General features: G+C 48.6%; 1 protein-coding gene across 1 annotated transcript in view; it reads right to left on the minus strand.

Annotated features, from left to right (window-relative positions):
• The window catches only part of LOC135913643 (uncharacterized), a 45,094-nt gene extending 30,942 nt beyond the window's left edge, over positions 1-14,152 (minus strand). The window contains exon 1 of the mRNA XM_070520912.1: positions 14,073-14,152. The gene's annotated coding sequence lies outside the window, so the exon portion shown is untranslated. The remainder of the gene's footprint in view (positions 1-14,072) is intronic.
• Between the last annotated feature and the right edge of the window lie 779 nt (positions 14,153-14,931).

The raw sequence follows: 14,931 nt of genomic DNA on the forward strand, positions 1-14,931 counted from the left end.
AATTTTATAGTTTTGTAATCTTTCTTTTTATTTCTATATATTGAACTAGGTTCGTCTTGCCTTTCTGCAAAGTTATGTATTTTTCTAGAAGTCGCTTTCTAGCTCCGAAATTCGAAGCCTTGTAACATTAGGGGGCTGAGCCTGTTTCAAGCTGCGTTTCCACCTTTTATTTGGTTCTTTCTTTGCTTGACAGAAATAGATCACACTTCAAAAACCTCGAGATGCTGGACGTATCATGAGCACAGCCCAAGTTTCCCGAACTGGCCGAACGTCGTTTGCGGTTTCGAAGGCAGTGTTCATGACGAATTCCTTGTGTCGCCTAACGCCTGTCCACATTCCGTGAGGGTGGAATACTTCTGCTTCCCCTGGGAGAAAGGTCCCCTCTTCTCAGATCCATTCAGTCATCGCCTCTCCCTCGCGTGTCAAAGGGTGGGCCTTTTCAACTGTCAATATAGGGTCTCTGCCCAGCCATGAAATGTGTGCCGGTAAAGCAGCTTTTGAGTCATCCTATTCCTTCGACCTCTCCAACCATATGCGAGCAGTGTTTCCTTTTCCTCTGACCAAACCACTGCAGTGACCATAGTCGGGTGCAACTAAGTAGGCAGTGAAGCCCGGCCCACGCCCTCATACCTGCCAGCAACTCTTTCTCCGTGAGGCTGCAAGTACACCGTACTTCAACCTTTCCATATTACCTTAATTAGGCGTTAAATACAAAACGAATTATATTCGCTTTATTTTATGTGTTTTCACCCATGTATTACAGTGGAACGGTGAAAGGCTAAATTTTGCAAAACACTTGCAACGCAAAATCCCAGCCTGTGCCACACATATTCACTAAAAGGGAAAGCCACAATTGCTCTCTCAGAAATTGCTCTCACGACTTTTTCCGCCGCAACGAGATTCCAACTGTGCATAAGGTCGCTGCATAAATAGCATCCGCGAACCCCGATAATCTCTCGACCTTCCAGCCGTAGGCGATCCACCGCCTCCTCCTGGATATCTGCTTCGAGAGGGAGAAACGCGGGAGAAATTACTTGCTCGTCGAGAGCGAAGACTTGTTGCGGGGGGAGCACAACTATCTTTATGAGATTGCTCGGTGCAAGAATGAAGGGCGCAAGATATTATATCTTGATGAAACGTGGGCCACTGCTGGCCACACGGTGAGTAAGGTCTGGGCGGATATGGCAGTCAAGTCGTCACGCCACGCGTACTAACACTGCTTAGCAACGGTTCTCAAGCAGCCGTTGGGAAAAGCACAGCGGCTGATCGTGACTCATGTTGGTGGTGAGGATGGATTTGTTGATGGTGGCCTGGATGTGTTCCTGGGAAAGAAAACAGCTGATTTCCATGAGGAAATGGACGGCAACCATGTCGAGGCGTGGTTCATCTCCGTCGTCGATAAGCCTCCACCACGAAGCGTCACTGTCATGGACAATGCGTAATACCACTTGAGGCGCGTGGCGGAAAAGTCGATGTCATGGCGGAAGGCACAGATCCAAGACTGGGCGGCTTCGAAGACGATACCGTACCATTCCGCCATGACTAACAAGCAGCTGCTTGACACAGTGATTACCGTCAAGACCGGGTTGGTGAGGCTGCTGAAAGTGCTGTCTTTGTTATGCTCAGGCTCCCTCCATATCACCGTGAGTTTAACCCCATAGGTACTCATTTTGGCACAGATTAATAATGGAGTGGCAGCAATCAATGAACAATACATTCGAATACTTGAATGAACACTACAAAAACATTCCCGAACGGCTGATACGACGCGCACGGTCAATACGAAGAGACCTGGCTTTAGGGTGGAAAGTAAGGAACCACAGAACGACGTAAATACTGTGTTGCTTTGCTGCAACTATTTGCTTTCAGGAAGGGTCTTTAGCTGGCCTTGTTGGTGCATATTTACTAATGGGTCAACTGCTCGAGGGCGGGTCAAGAAAGGAAAGGAAAGCGAGCACGAACATGACAATATTTATTGTCAAGTTTCACTTCAGTTGTCAGTCAAGTTTCATGATTAATAAAACCGACTCGGCAGTAAAATTAACTGCAGCAGGGACTTTTTAAGAGCGAAATGCTCCGACTTCAAACACTCTGCACATGTTTCCGCCGATGAAAGGCTCTCCAAAAACCGCAGACACTTCGAAGCTATCAAGTACGGCGCCATTTCGAGAAGTTCGAATGACGACGATTTTGTTGGCTTCTGTGATTGGCTGGCGGAGTAACACAACCCAGCGCGGTTCGTGTGCCTTGGTTTCCAACTGCTGTATTTTTTAAAAAGTTGTGTCCTACTATAGGTGCAGTAGTCAGGCAGGAAAACGAGCAGCCTGCACAGCACCTATCTGAGTTTCAAGGTGAAGTAAAGGCGTAATGGGACTGTTTGCAAGAGCACTGTTGCGCATAGGCGAACATGGATGTCTCGAGTGCCCTCGACATGGCTCGACACGAGAAGCAGACGAAAAACCAACGCATGCTTAGTGCGCCTGGAGACGCCCGTTTGAGGTGTGTTTGATCGCGGTATTTTCGTGAAAAGGCCGGCTAGTTGTGTTGCCTATTGTGCGAAAATTGCCTCATTGGCAAACGGAGCACGAGTTTATTTGGGTTTCTATCCGCGAAGAGCTATTTCCCGCGAGGAAAGCAGCATAGATAAGCGGCGGCCGGACATGCCATCACAGCACACTTGCTCGCTACTCGCAGAGCTCGTTCTCATCACTCCACTGGCGGCCACTGAACTCTCATATGCCAGCGCTGCGAGGTTATTTCAGCCTGCAAGCTCCGAAACGCCCTTAAACGCAGCCGCATTTTGCCGGAAGCGTGGAAAGCTCAACACGGACGAAGACGGAAAGAGCTTGCGAATGCGCAGTGGTGTCACTCAGCTGTCGCTTACTCGTATTTATTATAAATATTATAACGTGATGTCCAAAGTGCGCCTCATATGACAACCAGCGCCCAGCACAACGCCACGGAAGTGATCGAAACACACCATCCGAGGGCAGATGGCTTCGCCGATGGGCAGTGCGCAGCGACCACCATGCGATGTTTCCTCTTTTCTGCCGACGGTGTAGATGTATCCAAAGTATTTTTATTAATATTCATCCATGCGTTATAGAATTCGCAAAAAGTATGCGTTGAAATTCTAGCAGAAGCTCCTTCCTAACAGGCGACGCCCACGACCAGCGAGCAAGGCCTACTGTCTTTATCGGTGGCAGTTAGTGCGTGGAGTCGAGAGGACGGCGCGCTGTTTGAGACTAATGTTGAATTCCAATGGCGGAGTCGGAGCAGCCGACGGACTCCGCGAGCGAGCACGCAACTCTGGCGCAGAGCAACGCCTCCAGATCCGCGAGTGGAACAACCTGCGCCGCCGGAGCAAGGCGGAAGTTCTATCACCGAGTTACCCAGGATACCTTGCGTGTTGTCATTTCCTTCCGCTGTTTGCTCTCAGCACCGCCGCACCGGTCACTTGTCTCTTCAGCGCCGTTCACCTGTTGTTTTTTTAAAAGTGAGGAATGGATATCTCGCCAAGCGTGCAGCAGCTTTTGCTTCCTCGCGAGTCATGACCGGTGGCGCCTCCCAGCAGACAAACGTGGTAAAGGAAATACGTCACGCAGAGTTCCGGTCCACTCCGCCGATTTTGGCAGAGCATCTTTTTCTGCTCCACGGACCGACTCCCGCTCTGAATCCCCTCCGACTCTTTCATTGGAACACCTTACTCCTGCCCTAACTCTGCCGTTGGAACAAACTTGCTCCGACTCCGCCATTAGAATTCAACATTACTGTTTTTTCGACCATGCAAAAGAAGCGTTTTGGGTCTTGCAATGTTGTGGTTGTTTATGCAATTCCACTATCATGCGCGAAGAGATATATAGGTCAAACTGGTCGTTGCCTTAATGAAAGGCCACAAGAATATGATTACAATGTGCACTGAGCTACACAAGGACACTTCGGAATTCGCTCTCGTAACTGTGGATGTGAGCCGAATTTTTGTCGATGTGAAGTGCAAAAAAAAGCACCGATCACAGCTTACGCGGGAGGTTATTGAAGCTAATCTGATACCAAGGGCTGGTATCAAGTGTGTTCGCGTTATCTTTGTCCCTATCATCACATGAAGGTTTCTTGATCAGTTTAACCATGCATGACAGAATCGCGCGTTGTGGGACTCATGATGCTATAGCCTGCTATCGATTTGGCGTGTTTTGAAGGATTGTGACACGGCCTGACGCTTTCTTGTAGCTATATATCTCGTGCAGCTTTCCGACAAACCAGCTGGAAGTAAGCGCTCTTTTCCTTCATCTGGCCCGGCTCGGCCTGGTTCTTCCTTTCTATGTTGCGCTGCAGCAGTTTACAATGGAACGCCAACTCGCCCAATCCTCCACCCGAGTAAGCACGTTACTTTTTTTATAATGCAAGGAAGACAGGCGCGTTATGAAATAACATTTGCGTTTGTCTAGGAAATGTGGCTAGTCCACAGCTGCGACTGTGTTAAAGCGAAGCTTTTTTTGCCTCTTCGAATTTCCCACTGCTGTGGCTGCTGCTGTTACGCACACCACGCCGAAAGGAGAGGAGGGGGGTTCACAACGTGCGCATACATGACAGCACCTAGTCAGAGAGGAAAGGTGACGCTTAGAACTCGTTTTTACCCCACCGCGTCGAATGTGCGCAATGCCCTCTGGAGCTCCCTGGACGTCGCCAATTAGCCTCTTGACAGCTGTAATTATCCGTAACTCCGCTCAGAAGCATTGCAGAAACAGCAGCGTTACCCTTTCTGCTAAGGTGCGTGTCCGAAGGCGACGTAGATAGAGCTGTAGGGGGGGGGGGGGAGATGACGTGGATAAGCTTATCTAGGCACGGTACAGTACGCTGCTGCTATTTTTGAAAAATAAACACCATGCAAATATGTCAAGCGGGCAAACTACGCAGGGCGTGCCGAAGCAGAGCCGCATTAATTAACGCGCACCGCAGGGTGCAGGCGCAACTACGGAAGCGGTCGACCGTCAAATCAACACTTCGTTGCCCACCGCATTAGCTTTGCTAGAGGCCGTGGATTTGACCCCAACCGCGGACGCCGCATTTCGACGGGGGCGAAATAGAAAACGCACGTGCACTTAGATTAAAAAAATTATGGGGTTTTAAGTGCCAAAACTACTTTCTGATTATGAGGCACGCCGTTGTGGAGGACTCCGGAAATTTCGACCACCTGGGGTTCTTTAACGTGCACCTAAGTCTAAGTACACGGACGTTTTCGCATTTCGCCCCCATCGAAATGCGGCCGCCATGGCCGGGATTCGATCCCGCCACGTCGTGCTCAGCAGCGCAACACCATAGCCACTCAGCAACCACGGCGGGTGACTTAGATTTTGGGACACGTTAAAGAACATCACAGTGTCAAAATTAATCCGGAGTCCGCCACTACGGCGGGCGCCCTTATAATCCGATTGTGGCTTTCGCACATACAGCCCGATAATCCCATTCAAGTTTAGTATTTCTGCTCAGTGCGACGTGCCACTTTAGACAATGGCTATGCTCAACCCTCTCGGGGGTTATGAATTATGGCGAACAACAAGCAAATACCTCTCCCTGTGTGTTCTGTGTACTACGCAAAAAACCGTGGTGCCCGCAAGGCAGCGTCTAACATCAACTCACCACACTCGTGTTAGACTAAACGTTGAAGAAATTAAGCTTTAGCCGTCAACATCACCGCTAATTATCGTCAATCAAAGCATCCAGCACGGAATGCTTCGCTTACATCGATTCCCACAGTTCGCGGAACTCCATAATTTTATGCGAAGCATATTACGAGAGCTCAACCCAGCTCCTCAGGCGCGGCGGTGTCGCCTTGAATACCACGTGACACCGTGACGTCACGACAGAGGAGAAACGGGGCTCCAACTCGCGCCGTCGCTCGCGGCGTCGCGGCGGTATATAAGCAGCTGCGCTTGCCTCTGCTAGACACTCACGAGGTGAGATGCCTCCTGGAGACAGAGCTGCTCGTTGGAATGAGAAGCGAAGGTTGCGGCGTGCTACAGAGACTGATTTTCTAGGTGGCTTTGGCTCAACTCTTGCAAGATGGGCTGGGTGGGAATCGAACCAGGGTCTCCGGAGTGTGAGACGGAGACGCTACTACTGAGCCACGAGTACGATGCTTCAAAGCGGTACAAAAGCGCCTCTAGTGAATACGGTGTTGCCTTAGAAACGAGCTGTTTCTAAGGCTCAGGCGTGCGTCGCTTGCTCAGGCGCACATTTCGTTGCCGCGCCGAACGCTGCGTTGCTCGACGCTCACCGCGTCCAATGCGGGGCGCGTAGTCGCTGCGCCGTAGCCCATTGTCTTACACACCTTGGCGGGTCGACGGGAACGCTATCGCGTTCCACTCTTGAAGGCGAAGCAGAGAAACGCATGAGTTGTTTCTTCGTCTAGCCGAACCAAATATAGCCAAGCAACAGCAGTTCACCAGGCTAAACAGTGGTTCAACAACTAAAATAAAGGCTAGTATGCTTCGCATCCTCCATGGGCTTAACCTTAGCTAAGCCACAGCCATTTTTTAAAGCGAAGTTGTCTTAGCTTTTTTTTTATTGATTACAACGAAGGCGCCAAATAAAACAATGGACGAGGGAAGGAGACACGAGACAGCCACATAGACGCTCAATGCTCAGTGTTTTCTATTTAATTTTTGCGCTGCGGCTGCTGCTGTCTCCCATGTCGCGCCGAAGGGCGGGTTGGGGGGAGTGCTTCTGCTTGGCACGAGCATGGCAAAGAGAAAAGTCGACGCGTGAAATCGTTTAGGCTTTTCCACCCCGTGACAAGTGCACAAGGCCCTAAAGAGACTCCTGGGTGTCAATACATTTCCGTCTTGACAGCTGTCATCATCCGTGACCCCCCTGAAAAGCATCGCCGAAACTGAAGCGCTTACTTTCTACACTGTAACAAACTAGAAGAAAGGGGGTTGACCGAGGGGCCCGATTTGTATTAGTGATAACATAAGAAGCCAACAAACACTGACACTAAGGACAACATTGCATTTATTAAACGCAAGTAAGGAAACGATAAATCATAGGAAAATTGCCATTAGTTAATGTGCTAAAGTAGGCCTCGTTGATGCCAGTAATCCGGAGCCGCCAGGAAGTCAAGTTATCGGGAGAGGAAGCACTGGCGACGGCTCTTGCCGACTTGCGTACCTCAATTGATGGCGGGGTTTGGAGCCCGCGTTCGACCGTCACGCGTTCGCAGTGACCAGCACCGTGGCCATGCTCTTCAATCACATGGACAGCTCGTTCGGGTATCTCTGGATGTCTTGAACACTCACAGCTGGCGGGATTTGAGTGACCTGAAGGATACTTGGAAGAATAACACTTAGGAAAATAATACCTCGGAACTGGTGTCATGGAAATTTATTTTAAGTGGATACGTCCTGCAAGCTCACCGGCTACGAATTGCAAACTCCAATGTGGCGTGAGGTGCTTAAGAAGTCATTTGGCTACTTTTCGTTAATTAGTCGAATGCGTTTTAATTTATCTTGCTATTAATGTTGCCTTCTTCGAATAATCCAGCTCTAGGACAATCAGGCTGTCTCCCCAGACGATTCCATAAATACCATAAAGCTTAAAAATGATCACCCTGTATATTTTTCCGGTCATAAGAGCCCCCTGGACTCAAGTAAAAGCACTGATAGCCGCCATCGGGAATGTGCAACATCTTGATGGGTCACATGAAGGGCACAGGCATGACTCTGGTCAGTCTTTCTTTGTTTAATGGAGTTTGTAAAAAATTATTAAAAATCTGCTGTCCAGCATGTATGTTAGTGTTTTGTAAGTACATGCAGAGCAAGTCTGGTCAATATGTACTTTCTTACAATAGACAGCAGAGTGGGTTGGCAAACTTTCATGCACTGAGCGCATGTTCTGTTTTTCTTGCCTTCCGACGCTGTTTTATGGCACAATTCTCTCCTCAGAAACACTGAAGCACACAAAAGAAATTAATGAAGTTCCTGTGACAACAGACAACGAATAGAACCATCGATAAGCTTTGCGAAACTTCCGATCCATGCAGGCGCGTCCGACGCCGAGCGACAACATTTGTTAGTCGGTGAAAAGCGGCCACCGCATAAAGATGAACAAATACACGTGTCAATATTTGAGTTGGCGGCAGAAATGTTCACTCTTAGTAGTCCTAATAGATTATTTGTTTGTAATAATCGACATTATGTAGAATTAGTTGAATTTATGGAAACACTTGCAATGTCAGCGCGACAGAATTATTCTGTTGTTTTAGCTGCTCATTTTTACAACTTCGTATGTGTTGGCGGAAAATGAGCACTTCGTACACTTTTCTTCACTTCCAATATTAACTATTAACCTGTCCCTGCATGTGGTGCGAGGTCATACTTACCATGATGTGTTCTAGTACAATGCAGTGTAAAACATGATGCACGTGCATGCCTTCACATTGTGAACCCTGCAATGTTATGCAATATTTTCTGCATGTCTATCTTTCTAATGCATTTATTTGATGCTCCAAGTTTTAATTCACACTCCATTATTTCAAAGATTCATGTGAGCATGAATATTTGCCAATGGCGCAAACACCATCACAGTCGCTAAGCTCACCACGAAGGCCGAGAACGCAACACGCCTACTGAGACGAGTGGCCAACCGGCATCACGAGCTCAAGGAGGACAAACTGCTTAGACTGGCACAGGCCTTCGTAACCAGTCACTTCGTGTATATCGAAGCTATGCACAATTGGTCTCAAGTGGAGAGAGACAAGCTTCAAACGCTTCTGCGTAAGGTCGCCAAGAGAGCCATGGGCCTACTCATACACACGAGCACGGAGGCACTGGACGCATTAGGAATGCAGAACACGCTAAGCGAGATTGTGTAGGCACAGGAACGGGCACAGATCACCAGGCTGTCCGGCACACCTGCGGGCAGATGGATCCTACGAGAAATCGGCGTCGCACCTACTGAGAACGAGTGTAACAGCCACCCGCTAACACCCGACCAGAGTAAAAAGATTAGGGCAGCCCCTCTGCCCAGGAATATGAACCCAGAGCACAACATCGACCGAAGACTTGCTCGAGCCAAAGAATTCCTCCGATAGGCAGCCGCTTCGGGAAAAGCATGCTGCTTTACGGACGCAGCCAAATACCCTGGCTGACGAGTCTATGTAGCAGCGGTGGTCAACAAAGATGGCACAGTCATGAACACGTGCAAGGTTGCGCACTGATAGACCTGAGGTGGCCGAGCTGGTGGCCATCAGCCTTGCACTCCCGACGGCAATTCTGTCCTTCAGAACAGGGAACATATTCCCGACTGTCGGCAGGATACTCGGTAATCAACAACTCAACCCGCACTACATGTATTGGTTCCCGGCACACATGGGAACATTTGAGGGGCCACTCCCTAACCTCAACGAGACGGCACACGAGGCCGCACGAGACCTAACTCACTGTGCGAGCCCGGACTCCCTCTCGGCAGGATGGGTGAGCGAGCGCGACCCCCTCGTTACGTACAACGATATCACCCAGCACTACAAGTTATTCAAGAGAACCATGCCACTACCAGTCACGTAGTGGCGGCTTCAGATGGGCACCTACCCATGCCCGGCCTTCCTGCACAATCTTCCCGGGCGCGCACCCTCACAGTGCGTGTCGCTTTTGTAAAAATATAGCTAGCCTTGCTCACATGCTCTGGGGTTGCCGCCTGGCGGAAGGGGCCAGGATCACCAAGGAAGAGTAGGATCAAACTCTACGCAGCTCGGGCCTTGAGGCACAGCTCTGGGCTGTCCATCGGGCCCGCGACGCGGCGGAGGCGCATGGCATCTCTGTCCCGGCGTGGGGGCGGCCCGCAGCGCGCTAATCGCTCACCGACGCACCTCAAGAAAGTTATTTATCCATCCATCCATCCCTCCATCCATCCATCCATCCATCCATCCATCCATCCATCCATCCATCCATCCATCCATCCATCCATGTCAGTATCAACATCAGCTTGCCTGTGATATGTTGTGATTATGTCCAAGCTTGAAGCGGTCTTCAAGTAGTTCTACAACAGCATGTTTGTTCTTCGTCTGAATAAACTAGAGGTGCTTTGTGACTGGAAGGTGCATTTTCCTGTATAAGCGTTGTCTAGAAGTTTTATGCACTCTAGCAATATTGTGTAGTTGTTAAGTTGAATGAATTTCAACTTTCTCGAACACAAATTCTATTTCTTGAATAATAAACAGTCTAACACAGACGCATAAATTTAGAGCAGAAGTATTTCTTTCGGTATAATTATGTGCCACACCTCTACTGCCCAATGCTAAAAACACAGTGAACTATCAGGGGCAAAGGATCAGTTCGGTCGAAACACAAGATCACTCATTCTCATTTAATAAAATTGTATGAATAGCCTCAAGACTTGCGAACAAACTAACAAAAAATGAAGTGCTGCTGTATGAGTACTTTTTAAGAAACACTAAATTATTCCCGAAAAAATGGAAGTTGTCGAAAAAGAAAAAAAAAGCTTCTGAAGAACATGTTTCGCATAGAGAAAAGTAAAATGGGCCGCTGAAAAGAAACCTTCACTGGTTTTAGCTTAAAAGATACAAATGCTAATCACTAGACTGCAAAAAAAAATACATTGAATGTCAGACTAAAAGCAAAACCGAAGATGTCATGTAGACTTCCGTCGCAAACACCTGAAAAAAAGCACGCATTACTTTTCCTCTTATTCTTGGACGGCAAACCCTACACATCTCATGACCAATCACAGACGGTCAGCTAAGTCTTATAGCAGTTGTCAAGCTGTGAAAGAACTGCGTCTTCCCGTGCGAATAGCAAATAAACAAACCTCGAGCTTTCGGCTATTTTTTATGAATGCGCGAATTTTCCTCCCGAGACGTTACATTCACTTGAACTTCGTACTTTCATCTAACAGCAATTTGTTGGTAATAACCGAATCATGGCTAACTGCAGACATCACTGACGCTGAAGTTCTTGCAGACTTACCGGGTTTTCATGTCTGCTATACAGATCGCACACGTGCGCTCACTTGTAAGCATTTAGTCTTAGAAATCATGTGGCTCATATGTCATGCCATGCCTCAGTCTGTTGTTGGAGGCGTTCTCATCGGCCTCTCCATAACACATCTGATTTCGCGCACCAACTTACTGAAGTCCTGAGTAAAGTTACATTACTGCATCCTACTGCACGCATCTTTTTATCAGTGGACTTTTATTTGACGCAGATAAATTGGAATGCTGATACGAATACATTCAAATTAAATTAATTTAATTATGGCATTTTACGTGCCAAAACCACTTTCTGATTACGAGGCACGCCGTAGTGGGGGACTCCGGAAATTTTGGCCACCTGGGGTTCTTTAACGTGCATCTAAATCTAAGTACACGGGTGTTTTCGCATTTCGCTCCCATCGAAATGCGGCCGCCGTGGCCGTGATTCGATCCGGGACCTCGTGCTCAGCAGCCCAACACCATAGCCACTGAGCAACCACGGCGGGTACGAATATATTCAGGCGAACACTTCACTTGCTGGCTTCCGAAAGTGATATAGTGGATCAATCCATATCGTCAAATAGTTTACGGAGAAACTTGCGGAGTACAATCAATCTCTCTATATGCCTCTCACAGAGTATTAGAATGCATTTGATTCAGTAGAGATGCCAGCAGTCATACAGGCATTGCGTGTTCAAGGAATACAGGCGGCATACGTGAATATTTTGGGAAATATATACAGATTACGCGCACAGATACCTTGGTTCTCTAAGGAAAAGTGGAAAATTACCTTTCAAGACACAGGTCATCTAAGGAAACACGGTCTCTCCAATGTTATTCATTCCATGCGCTGAATAAGTATTCAAGATATTAGACTGGGAAGGCTTAAGAGTGAGAATCAAGGCGAATATCTGAGCAGCCTTCGGTTTGCAGATCACATTGTCCTTCTGCAGTCCTTTTGCAGAGGACCACTTCTGCAGAAGCTTCGCATCAGATGGTGCCGCGAAGACAGAAATCGCCTCCCGTCCTTTGTCATATGCGGATATACAGCGGGGCGCAGAACACTTCATCAGTTACTGTTCTGTTTCGCTTTTTCAAGCACGAGTATCAACGCAATCTGTTCCATCGGGCATAAATAAACATACCATACGCATAAGAAACAAAGCGCCCAGCACAAAGAGTACGCATCACATAAGCTTCACTTTAGCGCAGAGAGAAAGAGAGAGAGAAAAGTATTTGTTGTTGATGAGATGAGGTGACTTCCTTGTAGTGTGGTCCTTTTACTTCAGGGCCCACGTTCGGACGGGAAAAATTACATGCCGAATCGCCTGTGGTACTTATAGAAATGATGCGTAAGCATCTGCTGCAAATCACCTGCTGTTTCGCCGTCGTATGCTGCTTCGTCTGGCATAACTGCGGGGAACAGCGAGAAATAACTGTGAAATCGAGAAGCGCGGTTGAAACACGGAAACGTTAACCGGGACCATCAGGCTGGGGGGCTTTTTTAGGACCCAAGGTTCCATGAGCAGTCTTACCATGCCTCGTCCGGACTTCATCCGGGTTTGCTGACAAGTAGCCGGCGGTTATCTGTCTTTTCTTAACTTTATTGTTTCTTTCTTCTTTCTTTTATTAAAAGTGTGGTTATTGACAAAGTGATGTCTGTTTAATCTCCAGGCCAGAGCGCTACCCTCTGGCCTGTTTCCATTCCCCTGCAAGACCTACCTGTGGAATTGTTCCTTCGCAGTGGAACCAGTAACCTTCCTGTGGCTTTGGTGCCTACGAACGGAGGAGCTATTCGCATGAAGAACCCCAAGGCAAATGTATCAGATCCTCTGTTGTTCACCAGACCAGACCTTAATACAGGATCTGCCGAAATGGTCTAAGTTTGCCAGGCAAGCAGTGAGCTCCTTCATCCCTCCTCACCAAGCTTGCTGCAAACACCTAGTCCGGGGAATGGACATAAGCGTAAGTAGATCACAAATGCTAGAGATATATTCTGGAGCAGGTGAGTTTCCGTGTATCGCTGTACAAAGCTTGTAGACAATAAGAGGGTCCCTACAGAAGCAATATTAGCAAAATTTACATGGACGGTTCAGATTGTGTAAATGCAGTATATGCATTGATTATGTACGCTGTCTGTTGTTTTATCCTGCTTGTTCCGCTTCTTTATCTTTAAAGTGGGTTATGGTGCATTTGGATGAAGACGCTGCTTCGTGAAAGATGAGCACTGGCCCGATCTACGTTGCAGTACATGATATAACTGAGCGGTCACATTTGGCAGACGTCGTATGTAGACGTGGTAGATGGCGCTGCCTCCTCTCGATGGGAATTGTTATCAACCGTTCTCCGGTGGTGGCGGCGTATGGAGTGGCCGTGGAGGCTCTCTCTTTTAAGCAATCTGCGATGGGGCCAGAATGCGTCGACGGCTGATAGCTTCGTATGCGCTGTATTCTCGCCACTTAGTTCGCATTCAAGCGAGAGGGTGCACGAAGGTCAATTCCCTCGTTGCTGCGCGTCCTATCTGGAATGCGTTGAATTGAATTGGATTCTGCTGTTTTACACGCGAAAAGCACGATTTGATTATGAAGCACACCGTAGTGGGCAAGACGTAGTGAGGATTAATTTTGACCACCAGAGGATCTTACACGTGCCCCCAATGACCGGGACACGGGCATTCTTGCATTTCAACCCCATCGAAATGTGACCGCCACGGCCGTGATCCGATCCCGCGACCTCATGATTGGCAGCGCAACACGATAGCTATCTTGAAAAGGAGCTCCGATCGAGGTAGAGTGCATCGATAGCTGGTACGTTGCTTCGAGTGCGCCGTGTTCTCGCACCTTAGTTCGCGTTGAGGCGAGAGGCAGCACGAAGGTCAACTCTTGAAAGCGATCGTCTTACACAACGGACGAACAGGCTTCCTGGTTGGAAAGGCATGGGAATTTTTACGCATTTAAAATCGGTACTTCTGCTCTGCCTTTTTCTACAACTTCATTTTTGTCAATTTCTCTAGGAATATTTACAAACGTTTTGCATACGTCCAGAAAAGAGCAAGGGTGTTCTTTATTTTTTGTGCACGTAACGTTACCTCTTTGATCGCTGTCGCGTCTGGACGGCCGAGGATCCGAGTTTCTAAAGACGACAAGCTCGAGGAATGCCGCCCATCCAGCTGCTGCGCTGCCGCCGTTCTCCGCCACTACACGCATGCGCATAGGAAAGCAGCATGTGGAATAGCTTCCACGCGTATCAGCAAACGGCATTACGTAAGGAGAGTAGTTGTCCGAGCAAGGAAAGAGGAGAGAGAGTGTGTGCCAACGCCAAGAAGTGAAGTGGAGGAAAAGAGCACCGAAGTGAACTAGATGCCCGGGGTCCAGGTAAGTGAGTGAAAACTCCCCGGTTTCGGTGGCAGAGGTAATTGGCGGCATCTATGTAGCGGGCGAACCCGAAAATCTGTTTCCCTTGCATGCCCTCGTAGATCGTCGCGCGCACGCGCGCCGATCCAGGTGGCCGAGCCCTTTCAACACCCTCTAGAGAACTTAAACCCTCTCCCCTTGAGCTACGTCACACAAAAGAGGCCTACATAGAAGTTCCGTGCAGCGTGCTACGAAGCTACCAGCGGCGCACCTGTGTTGAGAATGAAGCGCGGCAGATATACAATGGTTAACCCCGGCTATTCGGAGAACACAGAGGGGATGACAGCGGCGACAACAATTCGGTTAGTTCCAGGAGCCCTGCCGCTCCTTGAATAGCTTCGGGTTAAACAAGTCCCGGCATGCTGGGCCATGCTGTTGCATGACGCACATTTTTTTATAGACGTGACCAGTACATGTAGTCTCAACATTTGTGCTGTGCTTGCGATTGTGTGTACCGCGAGTCTTCATTGCCCCGGAATGTGGAGTGCCATGCCAAGGTAGGCCTAATAAGTGCTGCGTCCCCAGTCGCCGGAG

Source organism: Dermacentor albipictus, chromosome 6, assembly GCF_038994185.2.
Source record: "Dermacentor albipictus isolate Rhodes 1998 colony chromosome 6, USDA_Dalb.pri_finalv2, whole genome shotgun sequence".
NCBI classification, from domain to species: Eukaryota; Metazoa; Arthropoda; class Arachnida; order Ixodida; family Ixodidae; genus Dermacentor; species Dermacentor albipictus.